The sequence below is a fragment of the Ambystoma mexicanum genome, chromosome 6q (genome assembly GCF_040938575.1).
Source record: "Ambystoma mexicanum isolate Mex_15411 chromosome 6q, UKY_AmexF1_1, whole genome shotgun sequence".
In the NCBI taxonomy this organism is placed as follows: Eukaryota; Metazoa; Chordata; class Amphibia; order Caudata; family Ambystomatidae; genus Ambystoma; species Ambystoma mexicanum.
In genome coordinates, this window is record NC_090937.1 from 1,363,012,325 (window position 1) to 1,363,026,457 (window position 14,133).

Here is a 14,133-nt window from a genome sequence, read left to right on the forward strand (position 1 = left end):
AAAAAAAACATTGATTTTATGGTTAAAATATGTTAACAGTTATGCATTGTGTTTTTTATTTTGTATGTTAATGGCTAACGCTGAATAAACGATTTCCTCTTCCCTGTGGCGTGTTGGGTAAACTAGACCTTTTTTCAGGCAGGAGTTGACTCTTCAAGTTTCTGCACCCATTGAGAAGACAAACTATATATTGCCAAAGCATTTCAAGTGGGAATCTGGTTGGATTATATTATGTAAAAGTAAGACTTTTTTATGTCATATGGGCTGAATTGGGCTGATCATGTGATGTTTGGTATGACGCTGTACTTCATACATTGCACTTTACAGAAATTACTCCTCACATTTTATTGTATAGAGATGCCTTTCATTTTGCTTGACAGGTGTTAATGTTCGATGAACTTTCTTATCATCCCATATAATTATTCCATTGGGTTTCAGGGACGGAGGCGAAGACTGCAATAGATGGGTTCTTCGGTGAAACGACACCGGGTAAGAGTGCTGTCAGGTTAAAAGTTTTAGTTTTACACCATTGCAGCCAGAGGACAAGCAGAATAGGTGAAACAATGGACTTGAGACCAAACGCGTACTTGACTGGAAAGCTATTGTCAAATGGTTAACTTCTTTTTGGTTATTGTGAAATTAGTTCACCTTTACTCGTGTTATTTACACTTGAGCTGCTGGATTTTCTGATAAAGAAAAGGAAGCATAATGCCTGCCTCCATATCTTTAGAATTAAGCCTTCCCTATAAGGAATTCTGGAAAATGTTCTATACTGTAAAATAGTTGACTAAAACATTTTCTAGATTTTGTGATCCAGAGTGCTCCGTTTTAACTAGTGAATGTTTTAACAAATACTATACAAATTGCATTGCATTACAAAAAAAAGAAATGATCAAATGTTCATATTTCTACTTTTCAGAAATGTACTACTATCATGCCTCCCGTCATTATCTAAGAATCACTTGCAGTTCATGCCGTTAAAAGAAACCTCAGGAGGAACCTGTTTCCAACAAACCTCCAGATCATCATGATAGCAAGTCACACTCCAAAGAACAAGGGACTCGTGTGCTAGGTCAGACGAAGGAGGCAGACCAAATGGTGGTATTCTTACAATTGTTTTAATTAAAATAATAAGAAAAAGGCCTATCTGTCCATATAACAAAGGGTTGCCCTACCTAACATAAAACTAACTACCGGCCTTGTCGTCAATATGGCAGTCCAATGTAATGATCCGACCTCGATCAAAAAATTATAAGTTACTCACTGTAGCGACTAACGTACTCTTAGTCCATAGTCCCCTTTCCTCCATACTGTATGGGCGTCCCTTCCAAGGGACGGGAGACGGAACCTTTTTCATCAGAAAAAACCTCCTTCCCCTATAAATGAAGAGGCGCGCGGGGCGCGGCCCAGGGAGCATGCGCTGCCCTAACTCTGCCCTCCGTTGCCACACCTCAGTCCCCATTGATGCATTGACAGTAGATATAACATTGCATAATGACACCAGTATATTTAGGGGGGAGGTTGGTGAGATGTATGGAGGAAATCGGACTATGGACTAAGAGTACGTTAGTCACTACAGTGAGTAACTTATAATTACTCTTGCGTCCCGTCCCCTTTTCTCCATACTGTATGGGCGATTACAACTGATTGTAGCCCAGGGTGGAGAAGAGATAGGAAGCAAATAGGTTCCTGAGAACCGCCTGTCCGAATGTCACATCAGATCTGGAGCCGGCATCCAAACAGTAATGCTTGCCGGAAGCCGAGGGAGAGGCCCAAGTGGCCGCCCTGCTTATGACTTGCCAAGGGAACATGGCGCTGGAATGCGATGGCCGTTGCCTTGGCACTGACTGCGTGGGCATGCATGTTGGCCGGGAGCGGCTTGTGCTGGCCCTCTTACGCTTCCTTGATTGCGGAGACCATCCAGCGGGATATGGAGGCCTTAGAGGCTTGATAGCCTGGGTTCGAGCCACCGAAAGAGACAAACAGAGCGTCCAACTTGCGGAAGCCCTTGATCCTGTCAAGTAGGATTTCAGGGCACGCCTGACATCCAGGCAGTGCAGCACTCTCTGTGTTTCATCCTTGGGATCGGGAAAGAACGCAGGAAGGACTATTTCTTCGTTCAAGTGAAATGCAGATGGAACCTTGGGCAGAAATGCCAGGTGTGTCCACATGACTACCTTGTCCTTGTGAAAGGTGGTATATGGTTCAGAAGCGACCAGCGCCTGGATCTCGCTGACTCTGCGAGCCGAGGTAAGACCAACTAGTAAGGCCGTCTTGATGGTGACCAGTCTAACGTCCACGGACGCCATTGGCTCAAATGGTTTATGCGTCAGGGCGCCCAAGACTTTAAGGTCTGTGGAATATTTTTATCCACGCCAATGCGTTACACTGCATCCCTTTGCCAATGGGTAAAGAAAACTGCCAAAAATGGAGGTGATAACCCCCGTGCGCACTAAATCTGCAAAATTGCGCATGGTGCATAAACCACAAAAGAGCTGCACACCCTGCCAAACACACAGGCAAAGTTGGTGTAAAAACAGGAATCACTGCTGTCATCTGTCAACTGTCATCTGAAACAAGGCCACAGAAGGGCAAAATCCTAAAATGCCCTTAAAAATTCAGTCATTTCCCCAGAGAATTATGGAAAAGAAAGTGTGCTGAAATCATGGATTCTCCAGGCAGTCAGAGGAATCCAGGCATCACTGCCTGACAGCTGCCTAAGGAAATTGGCTGTCAAACCCAGTTTAAAAGTGTTTTCTTTTTCCTGAGGAAGTGAAAAATCCACCTGTTTAAAGCATTTTTCTGTGAAGGGCTTAATTCCTTTAAAATGTCAAAACTCCATTATAAACTCTGCTCATTTTATATCTTTTAAATAAAAGATTGTAGGTGAATTTTACAGGAACCCAGTCTGGAGCTAATCAACTATTTAATTCTGATCTGACAGTGCCTGGCCTGGGAAAGTTGACATCTCAGTTTGACACTTCCTTGCTACAGGAAGGCTTAAATGATGCTAATGGTTCCCGCATAATGACAACAAGCAGTACAATGGGACCTCAGTAGACTTTCGTCTGAGGCTGAGCCAAAGAACAAAGGACAGGCTGAGCATTGACCTCTGCTGGGAGGAGCAGGAACTTCCCCCTCCAGGAAGGGAACACACCCCCCCTGATCAAAAGACTGGACAGCTGCTACCCGAGAAGGGGAGGTTACAAATGAGAACTGTGATGTTAAATCCTTATGTTTGATTAAAGTTTAGAACTCTTTAACTGAGCAACCTAAAGAGGAACAAATCTTAAAATTGGTAGACATTAAACTAGTTTCAGCCTTGTGATTTGAAGACATTGATGAAACTTGTACCATTTATGGAACCAAAGTTATGAAAAATGTCTTATTGCAGCAGAACGATCAATGTTGCAAACCCAAAATTGTATGTACATGATCCACTGATCAGCGCCCAGAGATGTAACGAATTAGAAATGATTAATCCAAACCGTTATAGTTGAAATTGATAAAAATCCATAGAATGACCAAGACAGCTCACACAAGGATGGGGAGTGAATGTAGACAATCGAATATAAAATATATGTGTCCAATTTTATTAGGGTACATAATGTTAGAAATGTACATGTGTGCAAAAGTTATGTTTTGGTAAAAATACAGGTGGGAGTTCCTAAAATGCTGTCATAAAGATGACAGCTCTGTTCAGACCGCCAACAAGGACAAAGCACATGCCTGTAGCCAGTCACAGACATGGGGGTGTGTTTTTGAAGTTCTGCCCACGCCATAAACTTTGTAATGTATAAATATAGGAGTTTCACTACACAAAAGACACATTGCCTCTAGAACCCATCCAGATTTACGCGCAGCACCTTGATCCAGAACTCTTCCGCTTGTAGCTGACTCCAGAATTCCTTGAAGATCCAGATTTCTTTGCAGAATCCAGACTTAGTATTGCTGAAGCTTGCTAGTTTGACCCAATTGCAAACCTCCCGAACTTAAAAGAATAATTCTGATTCAGCTTGGCTTGCTACCATTAAGGCTTGCCTGCTGAAACTTGCATCCTGTAATCTGCCGTGTCCAGTAACCAGAAGGGGCCCATCCTAATCCAGCCTGAGGCACAGTCCAGAATTGACCAGAACCGCGCTGCTGATCCAAATCCCTCCAGAGGTGCCCTGCTGCCGGTAGACCTGATCCATCCAATGACCAGAGCAGACGGTCCAAATTAATTACAAAGGGCTGTAAGTATTAACAGGAAGAACCATGACCCATGGTATATTTGCATTGTATTATCCCAACCTCAACCCAACCCATCTTTAATTCAGAACCATAGTATTGTTAGAATCCTTCTTGCGCTAATTGTCTCATCTGTGTTACAAAATCCCTAGTGATTTTGAATAACTAAAGTAAATCCTAGAAATTGAGTATCCACCACGGACTGGTTGCGCTGGCCACGTAGCTGTGAAGTTCCTTGTGTGGCATCCTATTTTTCATAGTCCTTAATATAGTATAAGAAAGCTGAATCCATCTCATCCTTAGTCTCGTGTGCGACACGGCTAACAGAACCGCCGCCAGTAGAGCCAGGAGATGTTGGTACCACCATGCCGAGGTCACCTCTCTGCTGAGGAAGTGGGCGGTGTCCCTCTTGATGGCTGAGATCTTGTCCTCAGACGGGAAAACCCTCTTGAAGCACGTGTCCCAAATGCGTCCCAGGAATGTCAGAGTCTGCGTAGGGAGCAGCTGTGACTTCTTGAGGTTGAGCGAGAAGCCCAGGTTGTGCAGTGTGTTCATAAGGGCATGGGACGAGTGGTGAACCGCTTCCGGAGATGTAGCCCTGACGAGCCAGTCGTCGATGTATGGGTAGATGTGGAGGCCCTGCGCTCTGAGGAAGGCCGCTACAGCGTTCATGAGCCTGGTAAAGACCCTGTGGGCTGAGTTGAGGCCAAACGGAAGGACTTTGTATCGGAAATGGTAGCCCATGATTCTGAACCGTAGGAAAGAACGAGGGGCCTGCTAAATTGGGATGTGTAGGTACGCGTCCTTCAGGTCCAAGGAGCACATCCAGTCTCCCTTCTCCAATGTCTCCGCTATAAAAGATGGCGTAACCATCTTGAATTTTTGTAGGGGTAAGGAGAGGTTGAGGGTGGAAAGGTCCAGCACAACTCAGGCCCGCCTGGTTCTTCTTCTGAATGGCAAAAATCCTGGAGTATAAGCCGAAGCCTCACTGGGAGGCTGGAACTTCCTCCACTGCCTGGCTCTCTACGAGCGACCGAATCTTCGCCAAAAGAGTTCCTGTCTCAACCTGCGGGAGTGGAGGGGAGGAAGGAGGAGAGACTGGGATAGGAAGGCAGTAACCCGTGGATACTACGGAGAGGATGCAGGGGTCTGCGAAATTCTGGTGCCAGAATTGTGCATGATGAGCAAGCCTGCCCCCCACCGGAGACACGTGGACCCGAAGAGGCGTGTCATGCCTTCTTTCCCTCGGAGGCTGAGGCTGAGGAGGGGGACTTTTTGTTGTTCCCCCCCCTTTTTGTTGTTTGCGCCGGTTCTGAGACGGCAAGTGGTCCGGCTGCCTGAATCTGCGTTCCTGGAAGCCGCAGAAGTGGAACCCTCCATATATATGACCCTTCTCCAAGCGCTGCTGCGATTGGGTGTATGATTTGGGCGTGCTCTTGGTAAGAATGGATAAAGACTTTGCCGTTTGTGAGCTGTACTTCTTCTTGTCCAGCTCTTCGTCCGTAGAGGAGTGGAAGAGCCCCCCACGAACGGTAGATCTAGAATGCGCTCCTGGACACCTGGGTTGAACTTCTTTGCCCGGAGCCAGGCTGTTCTCCTCATGTCCGTGGCAATGCAGATGGCACGGCCTGAGGTATCGATATGCGCTACTGTGGATTCCATGAGGTCATACACCACAAGCTTGGCTTCTGCTAGCCCCACCTTAACGCGAGATTGGCTTTGGGTGGGGAGTTCCGGGAGGAAGTCCACGATTTCCCGCCATAACCATTGGTTGGCGGCCGCCAGCATTGCATCTGCATTGGCCTGACGCAGGTACAAGGAGGCATTGGAGTAGATCTTCTTGCCATATGCCTCCAAGATCTTCTCCTCCTTGCGTAGCAGCGCTGCAGAGGAGGAGGCTGAGGACGAATGAGGCTTGGAGTATAGTGATGCCGCAGCGATCACCGAGGAGTGTGGCTGAGGATGGGTCGAGAGCAAGAGTGTATCCCCTCCATCTGCCTGTACTTGCCGTCCACTGGACTGAGTGGGGCTTGAGCCAACCTTTCTTGGCCAGGGAGACTACATCGGTTTGCAGTGGAATCCCCGTGTTGGCAGAGGGGCGTCTCGTGAGGACTTCAGCCAGAACCCCCTCTGTCGGCTGTTTGACCTCGGGTTGGGGGAGGCCCAGGGACTCCGCCAGGCCAGCAAGACATTCATGGAAGGCCCTGGCTGAGGATGGCATGTCTGTATCTTGCGGATCTGGAGGATCTTGAGGACGAGGAGGGGGAGATGGCGCCGGAGGCTGGGGTACAGGGACCACAGCCGGAGGCTGAGGAGGCGGCAGAGGTTGCATAGTTGGCTGTGGTGCCGGAGGAGGCAGCTGCACCGGGGCCTGGGGACCCGATGAAGGCATCTGTGGGGCCTCTAGCATGGTGGGGAGGACTTCCCTGACTGTGTCCTTGATGATAACCCCCATCTGAGGAGACCTCATGAGGCCGAGAAACTTCTCAAAGAGCACTTCCTCACTGGCCCAAGAGGTGACAGGGGGTACCACAGGGTAGCTGGGGGCTGCTGGAGCCGCTGCGTACTCAGTCCGTATGGACGCAAAGGAATGTTGCCCTGTGCAAATGAAGGGTCGACTGTAGGCCACGTACCTGGTTGAATTCAGTCAATTCGTTCTTTGCCGAATTCGTGGAATGACGTTAGAAGGGTGCCCCTTTCTGGCACGGTGGCCATTTTGTCGAGCTGCCTCCGGCCCCTCGACACTGCGCCTGGGAAGGCCGGTAGCTGTAGCAGCCTCGGGGCACGTGCCAGTAGAAGGACCTGGCTGGACCCTCCCGCGCGGAATAGTCCCTGGGAAGGAGTCTCCCTTGCGGGGTGCGCTCGAGAATATTGGCCCTACCTTGGGCCTGGTTCGCTGCTTCACTAAGTTCTTAAGATCCTCTGGAGGCGACTGGAAGAGCTCCCTCCACCTGGCTAGTTTGTTCTTCAGCGCCTTCGAGGACAGCGAATCACACGCCGAACATGATTTCCAACCGTGGTCTGAGCTAAGGCAACGTAGGCAGAGGGCATGGGGGTCTGAAGTTGGGAAGAGCCCGTTGCAGGAAGGACACCTGCTGAACCCTGTGGAAGTCGACATGCGCCATGGAGGAGCGTGGTGCCTGAGGACCGAGTACCTGAATGATAGATAAGACAAAAAAAGACAAAGAGAAGAAGTGTCCGCGCATGGAATTACATGGCCAAAGCCAAATCCATGAGCGCTGGTGAATTCGGCCCGTTCCCGTCGATGCAGAAAAGGGGACTGGGGTGTGGCACCGGAGTCGGAGTCAGGGCAGCGCATGCTCCCTGGGCCGCGCCCCGCGCGCCCCTAGATTTAAAGGGGAAGAAGGTTTTTTCTGGTGAAAAAGGTTCTGTCTCCCGTCGCTTGAAAGGGACACCCATTCAGTATGGAGGAAAGGGGACGTAACGTAAGAGTAGTTATCCTATTTTAACCCTACCACTAAATAAATACCAAAGGAAAAGAAAGGGGCCCAGGAGAATGAATACTTCCAGCCTTAATAGTCTATTTTCCAATAGTTCTTGGTAACCATGTGAATCAAATCCTTTAATTATTCCAGGGGAATTTTCCACCTTTAGAGTTCCTTGGTTTCTCACAGTAGGGTTTCGACCCTTATCCCTTTCGGATTCTTGCAGTGTCTCTAGATGGCTTAATTTTGGATTATGCTTCAACCGCTCCATGGACTTAATGAACTGTCCTTCACCCACTTTAAAGTATTCACAACCACTGGGACGAATATTATAAGTCCCTTGGTACTGAATATGATGATTCCCCTGAAGCTCCTTCCTGGCGTGTTCACCTTGCGGGTCTTCCGCTGTTTGCGTTACCTCGATTCTGTTGTATTGGCGTCACTGGCTGTTCCTATGGGGTCGGGCTGCCTCTCGTCTCTTCTAGGCTTATAGCATGCCTTCTCTCTCCCGGCACTAGTGTTCGGCTCTGCAGAGCCTTGCCAGTTACGATCTCTCTGTTGTTTGAGGACCAGCCAGTCCACCTCTTCAGGGTCACGCTACCATCTCAATTTTCATTCTTGGGAATACAAAGCTTGGCTCTTTGCCCTCTCCCTGCTTCTTCCGCCTCATGGTTGTCGGTGTCCTCTCAGCCGAGGACCTACCGTGGCTCCATGGTCTCTCGCCAGGTATGAACCTCGCAGGTTCCACCAACAACATACGTTGGTTCTTTTTCTATTTTTAAGGGGAAGTACTGGTCCCTCACCAGCGTAGATTCATAGTCCTTTGTCTCTCTTCATGAGTTCTCCCTCACTCGCTCAATCTTCTTAGTCCCAGTATGGCTGGCTGCCAACCACTGGGAAATCTTTATTTCTGGTATTCTCTCCTTCTACTCAGTATGTTTGTCTTATGGTGAGTTGGTGAAACATTACAATAGCAAACATTGACTTGTGGAGGATGTTTCTGCTGAATCCTTGATGGTTTCAATGGTTCTTCATAGGAATTTAGAGAGTTCCTAAACGGAACGGGTCCTAACCTCCCTAGCCCACAGGGAAGTGATGAGATCCCGTAAATCGTCACACTAGTTTTAACTGGTCCTGTCATATGCACCGAAAATCAAATGCTTGTTCCCCCTTTCTGTGAGATATTTATGCTGATAGTCGGTGTGGATATACTGTTTTCCTACACCACAGTTGCGCAATGACTGCTTGACCACAGGTACCATAGATGAGCAGGGGACACATAATGGAGGAAATGGCTTGCATACCTTGGTGAGGGACCTTCCTAGGGTCTCAACAGAATCTCTGGAGTGCTTCCTTCCAACAGGCGCTAACTATAGTAATTTAGGTGGAGAAAAAAATGTATGCAAGGAAATATGTGCCATTTAGAAAGGGAGTCCATGGATTCAAATATAGTATGTATGAATCATCCATTAATCAGGAATTACTTCACTGCTCTGTGAAACAATGTATTGTGTTTTAATTAAGCGTATGCAAACTAGAACCATAACTAGTGGCCACTGACACTTTAATGTTATGGCAGAGTGATGGAACTCTCCTTTCATCCTTGTTCCCTTTTCAGCTGCAATTTACCACCTTCTCAGTTTCTGCACTGGAGACAACACCTACTTTCCTTACATCAGATCTCACTCTGTCATTATCCCTCTCACGGGAACCACCATAGTAAAGGTAAAGAGAAACCCCAGAACATCCCCAGACTGCATTTTATGATTATGGATGTTCTCGAAAGTATGACCTTTCATTTATTTTAATTGGAGACTTCTATCAGGGAAAATAGTTTAACTAATAGTGGTTTCCTTAATCAAGTGGTTGTACATAAAACCATGTATTCTCTACATGCTATATGAAGTCAGCTCACACGCTAGGGCAAAGGTCTTCAAACTGTGGGCCGCGCCGTGCTCCCCAAGGGGGGCGCTCCTGCATCCCCGGAGGAGCGTGAGAGCCCAGCAAAACAAGTCCAATAAAATGTTTTTTTTTAGATTGTAGAAAATGGGCAGAGGCAGCTCACATGGTCGGACTGTAGCATAAAACTGTCACAGGCACCAATGAAAAAGTGGCTCACAGTTGCAAATGGATATTCATTCCTTTAGTCAGAGTTTTTGAATAGTACCCAAGGGGCTGTTTTCTGATATAATGTAAGCAAATTGTGATATTTAAGAATATTTATTTATTATTATTTATTCAGCAACAATGGTCAAAACTACTAGCTGCATAGTGAAGTAACTCATCAAACTGGCCCACATTGGCCAAAAAAGTGGGATGGGCGGGAGATATTGGTGAGAGCAGGATTTAGAGAGCCCAGGGTCTATGGTGGGATGTGGGGGGAGAGCACAGGGGCTGGCCTAGGAGTGGGATGAGGGAGTCCAGAGACTGTGATAGGAGCAGGTGGGGAAGTCCAGGGACTATACTAGGAGTACTAGGTGCGGTGAAGGCACACAGTAGTTCATAGCCATTTAGACCTGGTCCATTTGTCATTTTGGGGGGGGGCAGCCTGCCCACATTTTTCTCGGGGGTTGGAGGGGCCAGGCCTAAAAGGTTTGACGACCACTGCGCTAGGATGAAGTGGGAAACCATCAGAGGTCAGTTAAATTAAAATGATCACCTTCCTAGTTCTGTGTAATGACGAGAAGGAGCCAGGTAAGTTGGAACAACTTTAATCATCAACCTGAACAGCCATGTCTTTGCCGCTCTCTCCACGTCTTCTCCCAACCTCCCTCCAACAGTCAACGACTCGGCACGAGCATGGAATTCTCAGGAGAATTCCATGCTCGTGAAGAGAGCACAAACCGGCAAAGCCATTACAACACTTCTCCCCCGTCACACACACACACACACACACACACAGAGGAAAAGAGCGCGAACATGCCCCAAACACCACATGTAGGAACTGGAAAAAAAACAAAGGGAACACAGAGAAGGGGAACACAGGGAAAGAATATTGCCTAACAGGAAGGAGGAGAAGATTGGCCTAAAGGAAGACATAAATAAAAATCCTCAATCATCGGCAAACTCTAGGACAAAGTCCTTATACTTAGCTGGCACTTTCTTCACTCTCCTTGGGCAGATACTTGTGTCATTGCTAGTCTCCCCAGAAGAAGTATGCTCAGTAGGCCCCACTTCCCTTGGGAACAGCACAGAATCCTGAGAACTACCTTGGGAAACTTCATCAACTCCCCCATCCAGAGGCGCAACACCCTCACATTCCGGGGAAGAGACCACCATACTCTCACCGACTCCTGCACCCCCCAGTGCTGGCACTACCACCCTACTATTGGACCCCGGAACGGACGCAATACAACCAGCCGCATCATCACCAGACCTAACCGTTCCCTCGCCACCTCCAACCGTACCATCACCACTACTGTCATTCGCGGAACCACACGATTCCTCACAAGGAGCAGCTGTCCAATTCCCATCAAAACTCCTATCCTGACCCCCCGCGTAGAGGGTATCTTCTTCCCGCCAGATGCCACCAGGATTTTCCACAGGAACCACACGTCTCAAACTCCATCTGTTACCGTCCTGTAACTTTACATAGCCACGACCAACCTTGGTCACCACACATGGCTGCATGAACTTGCTCAAACCCTTGGGCACGAACCTGGGATTCTTCAGGACTACATGGTCACCCACTTTCACACGCAAGTGCCTCCTCCGTTTAAGTTGACTTTGCCAATACACAGCCTGCTTGGCGCGAACTCTATCGAGAACTTCTTGCATGTTCACACGAGTTTGAACACCACCCCCCAAGGCGGCGACCCTCATTAGCTCAAACGGAGACAAACCCGTAAGGAACGAAGGGGTAAGCCTATATGCCTTGAGTGCTTCGGACACCACACTGCACCACGGCAACCCATTAGCGATCGCCAACTGAACCGCTCCTTTCACAAACCGATTCATGCGCTCCACTAACCCATTGGCCTCTGGGTTGTACAAAGCCACTTTGTGGTGACGAATCCCTAACTTAGAGAAAAATTCTTGCATGGCACTTGATACAAACTGGGGACCATTGTCGGTGACAACTCCCACAGGTACACCCTCCCTGTCAAACACTGATGCCAAAAAATCAATTACCTTTTCCGTAGTTGCGGAAGACAAAGCCGTGGCCTCCACCCACCTGGAGGTGTAGTCAACTAATACCACAAAAAATCTCAACCCACCTCCCAAGGCGTCTATGGGCCCCATGATATCCACCGCTACCTTGGACCACACATCTTGGGGCACCTCCACGGGGTGGATTGGCTGCGCTAAGGTCGTCTTACTTTTATCACTGACGGAACAGGCTGCGCAGTCTTTAACAACCCTTTCAACTTTCTCATCCATCTTGGGCCACCAATACCCCTCTCTGAGCCTCCTTTTCGTCATAGATCTTCCGATGTGACCCTCATGCGCTAACTCCACAAGCCTAGCCTTCAGAGACTCTGGCGGAACTAACCTAGAACCTCTAGCGATGCCCCATGGACCATCCGACAACTCTGACCATACTTGACCAAATGACTTACTCAAATCTTCCTTGCCCGCACCAGTCGCGAGAGCTGACTTAATACTGTTCAAAACGGGATCCCGACCACACTCAATATCCCACTCCTGTTCACTGATTGCAGGAAACACTTTGGCCACCAAGGTGCACTCGTCCCCTGCTACATTCTGGACCGGATCCCCAACATACGAATCTTGGCGTGGGAAACGAGAGAGACAGTCCGCCACTGCATTTTTATCACCAGGCACATACTCGACCTTGAAATTGTACTCCCCCATGTCAGCCATCCAACGCATCACTCTGAAAGATGCTTGGGACAATCCTTTGGTTGTTAAAACGTGCACTAACGGTTTGTGAACGGTGCGCAAAGTGTATTCCACACCCCATAAAAACGTCCTAAAGTGCTTCGATGCCCAGACCGCAGCCAGGGCCTCCCTCTCTATCACGGCGTATCTGCGCTCTGTCTCACTGAGTACCCTGGAGGCAAAGGCAACAGGGCGGAAAGCCCCCTCAAGCCACTGCTCAAGTACAGCACCCACACCGTATTCACTCGCATCTACGGTCAAAACCGTCCTCCTAGAGGGACAAAAGGAAACCAAAGAAGGAGCTTGATCGACTAGAGCCTTCAAATGTTCAAACTCGCGCTGGCACAACTCAGACCAGTCAAAACGAACACCCTTTTTGAGTAACGCTCTCATGGCAACAGTCTTGTCAGAGTACGTGGGAATGAACCTGCTGTAATATTCAGCCAACCCTAAGAATGATCTCAGCTGGTCCTTGCTGGCGGGTGGTGACACCTCACACAACACCTTCACCAAATCAGCCTTGGGATGTATCCCCTCAGCATCTAAGGTGTGTCCTAGATAAGTGACGCTCCCCACTCCAATCTTACATTTACTCATTTTGACTGTCAAACCACTCTTCTCCAATATGCCAAGAACTTGCAAAAGCCTCTCATCATGCTCCCTGTGCGACCTGCCCCACACCAAAATATCGTCCTGAAAATACTCTACGCCTCCCACACCGGAGAACAGCTTCTGCATCACTCGCTGGAAAACAGAAGAGGCGGAGGCTAAACCAAAAGGCATTCGCCGGAAACGAAAGGCCCCAAACGGGGTGATGAATGAGGTGAGGGGGCGCGATTCGACATGAAGGTCCACCTGGTGATAGGCAGAGGATAGATCAAGAGTGGAAAAATGAGACGCTCCCCCCACAAGAGAGAGCATTTTGTTGATGTTAGGCAAGGGATGTCTGTCGATCCAGATATTGCAATTCAAATCCCTGAGATCGACACACATCCTCATGCCTCCATCAGATTTGCGCGCCAGTACAATAGGAGCCAGCCACTCTGAGGATTCCACCTCTTCAATCACACCAGCCTCCAAGAGTTTGTCCAGTTCTGCCTTGAGTGGCTCCCGTGCGACAATGGGCACCCGTCTGACCTTATGCACCACCGGGGTAGCACCCCTCTTCAAAACTATTTTGTGGGAAAAACCACGCAACTTGCCCAAAGTGGAGGAGAACACCGAGGGAAATTTGGCCTGGAGAACATCAGCCGTCAATAGACTAGCATCCTTCCACTCATCCCCACCTTCCTTGCTCACACACAAGACTGGGACCGCCTTACCCGGGCGAACCTCGATATCAAGAGCTGCCTGTTCATCCCAACCAATAACAGGATCACCCTTGTGTGCCACATAAAGTTTGCCTCTAGTCTTTCGCCCGTGGAACTCTATGTCAACCCAGTCATAACCAAACACTTTAATGGGGACACGCCCATAAGCACAAGGTTTAATGTCAGGTGGAATCAAGTCGGACACCTTTTTCTAAAACTTAGCCTTGTACAGCTCGGGAGAGACCATGGTATAAGGAGAGCCAGTGTCAACTAATACACTAAGGGGAACTCCATTCACACTGAGG

The 14,133-nt window shown here is 48.5% G+C and overlaps 1 protein-coding gene across 2 annotated transcripts in view; it reads right to left on the minus strand.

Moving 5' to 3' along the window:
- JAKMIP1 (janus kinase and microtubule interacting protein 1) overlaps positions 1 to 14,133 on the minus strand; it is a 3,487,328-nt gene that overhangs the window by 2,909,401 nt on the left and 563,794 nt on the right. The gene's annotated exons all lie outside the window — the stretch shown is intronic.